The sequence below is a fragment of the Cebus imitator genome, unplaced genomic scaffold (assembly GCF_001604975.1).
Source record: "Cebus imitator isolate Cc_AM_T3 unplaced genomic scaffold, Cebus_imitator-1.0 Scaffold138, whole genome shotgun sequence".
NCBI classification, from domain to species: Eukaryota; Metazoa; Chordata; class Mammalia; order Primates; family Cebidae; genus Cebus; species Cebus imitator.
The window spans coordinates 2902770-2905856 of NW_016107453.1; the positions used below are offsets into that span (position 1 = coordinate 2902770).

At 35.3% G+C, this 3087-nt stretch overlaps 1 pseudogene; it reads right to left on the reverse strand.

The window, feature by feature from the left end:
• Positions 1 to 2528: 2528 nt before the first annotated feature.
• LOC119473197 lies at positions 2529 to 2643 on the reverse strand (annotated as a pseudogene).
• Positions 2644 to 3087: the final 444 nt, after the last annotated feature.

Genomic DNA, 3087 nt, shown 5'->3' on the forward strand with positions numbered 1-3087 from the left:
CAGAAATATATGGATCATATAATGGGATTTTAAACCCAGAACTAATAATTCACTTTCACATTCTCCTTCAATTACATTGCTTTTATTAAGAATTAGTAATAAAGTTTGCATATGGCCTTTGGCAAAGAAACTTCAATTCATTCCTTTAAAAATGAATTTGTTAGAACTTCAGGGTTTTTTTCCAATCAAAACTTTAGGAAATGCCACTCCCAAACCAACTGAGCAGCCAGGCTTTGGGTTTCTGAGAAATTCTTGCCCAGGTCACCAGAGAATGAAAGGTCAACTTTGAGGAAGTTTCTGGAACAAGAAAGAATATCAGTGAAATTGGCTGGAATTTTTTGAGTGGTGAAAAAAATATATCCCTTGACTATGAAATAAGCTATAAGTGAGTAAGGTCACAGTTTTATCAAATTCATCCTGGGCATTTCGTCAGATCCTTTGAAACTTTTTCCCATGATTAACATTCTCTTTTGTTGCATTTTTGGCATGATGACTCAGAGATCTGGGGCACTGGCCCAAAAATCATAGTGTGTTTTGTTGTTGTTGTTGTTATAACAAATTAATAAATTAGAGGAAATAGGTGTTCTTTTATTTAAAAAATTCACAGTGAATAGCCCACTTTGGGGAGAAAAAAATCACAATTTGTTATATGTTCTTTTTGCATTCTCAATTTTTTTTTTCTGAAAGGTGCCATGATAAATCTTATGGAGCTCTCAGATAGAAGAGTTTTCCAAATACGGTTCTTAAGACCCTTTCAGGAACTCTGCAGTTTTCTTTCTCTTCCACCTAAAGGTCTGCATGAAGCCAAACTTTCTTTATATGTTTCAACCGCAATACCATGTTGTAATAGGCTGAATACAGAGGCAGCTAAGAGAATTAGTTTCTATTAAGCCAGATATAGAGATTTTCAAAAATGTAAAACACTGACGTTTTCTCACTTTCCTCGTTTTGAAAAATATTGTTACTTTTCACAGAAATATGACAGTTATGGAAAGAAGTTTGGTATTTTTCATTAACTGCTTCTGTTCATTACCACTATTTGTAATATATTAGTAAATAAATTTTTTTTATTTTCTCAATTTTTATTTCAAATGCAGTAAATTTCAATAGAAAGAACCTGAACAGAAACTCTTTGGGATCCTCAAACTTCTAACCATGTGAGCAAGTCCTAAGGTTAAAATCTTGAGAACTTCTAAAATAGAGAAGTCCATTCCTTCTTCAGCTTCAGGTGCACTTACTTCTCTGGCAGGGAATAGAGCCTGTACTGTATCTCTGCACAACCCTCAAAGATACTTCTTTGAATTTTTGAGATTTTAAACAGACTAATAGTGTTGACCACCCTGCTCTCAAACAATGTGTAATGGTATTTACAATCTGTTGCCCCGGTTGAAGTCATAAATAAAATGGAGCTAGTGAAAATTTTTCATCTGGGGTAAACAATAGATGCTGAATTAAAGAACACAGCAGCATTGTCCTCAGGCAAAAAAGGCAAATAAAAACAAACACACACATCCCATCATGCAGGAATTTAAACACCATGTATGAGTACATTTCTATATCTTATTTGACGAGTTTGTGACCTATTCTATACAGGTATTCTGATTTATACTAAATATAAGCCAGTTCAGCCCCCTAAGCAGCTCAACACATGCATAATTTGTATCGCATGCTGTACAACCAAACCTCTTTATTTCTATTAATCTCCTACTATTGGCTTCATTTATGTTGTTATTCTTGCCTTAAAAATGTCCCCTATTCTCTCCTTTACTTTCATAGATCAAGCTAAGTTGTACCTCCCCCTACCAAGATTTCCTTGATAAAATTCCATGAAATAAACTGATTGCAAAAATGGCCCTAATTCTCTACATCTCCCTGTATCCATGCCCTTTCCATGTGGCTTTAACATTTCTCTCACCAAAAAGTAGAGTCTGTTTTCCTGTTCTTTGAAACTAAGCCTACCTTGTGATTCACTTTGCACAGTAAAATGTAATGGAAATAACAGTATACCAGTTTAAAGCCTGGACCTCTCGCCCTTACCCCTCTGTCTTCTTTGCAAGAACAAAATCACAAGCGCAGCTGGAGGATGAGAGACCACATGGAGCAGGGCCTTGTCATCCAGGTTGAGGCCATTCTAGATCATCAAACTCCAGCTGGCCCACCATTTGACTGAAGATGCATGAATCAGCCCAACCAAGAGTAGATATTTCTAGCATAGATGAAAAGAACTACCTAGCCAAACTATAAGCTTGTGAACAATAATAATTGTTTTAAACCACTAAGTTTTCAAGTGGTGTGATATGCAGCATTACTTTAGCAATAGGCAACCAATTTGCAAATCTTCTAATTTCCCCCAGAGAATTTACCATATATTTGCAATGAGTCCTGCACATTTTCCCTTTACTATATATTGTCTTAGGTTGTGAACTGATGTTTCTAAACTACTTGAGAGAATATAGTATACCTTAGCTTTTATTTTTTGGCTCAATAGATATTTACTTGATACATGGACCAGTGGGGAAATTTAAATTTCTAGACATAGAAGAATTATTTAAAGTTGCTAATTTCTTGGGAGAAGTTTTTAATTAGCAATAATCGTGCCTTGGATAAACCTCATTGGCTACGATCCTGCCACTGCGCAAAGCTAAAATTGCTAATTTCTTACCTGACATACATTTTTCCCCCTGCAATTAAAATTTTAAAGAAATTTACCTTTTAAGGAACAATTTTATCTTTCTTTTGCTTATTTTTCTCCCAAGACTCAATCTCAATAAGTCCCAAAACTCAATGAGTATGCAGAATTTACAACAACACAACTACAGCTTAATCTGCCAGAAGAAAGTACTTTCAACTTAATGGCTTTCACATTTCTATCACTGAAATTCTAGAGCTCTGTAATCTACTGTCTCCATCATTTTTGTTATTAATATTGTTTTGGAAACTTCAAAAAGAAAGTGAGTCGCTTTGCCTTAAAGGTGATTGACTCCTTCTCCAGGGTGTCCTCACAATGCTACCTCTCAAGAACACTCTGTTCAATCCCTGAAAACTTGTGTCACGAGCGGTCCATGACAAAGATGCAAATATCGTCCT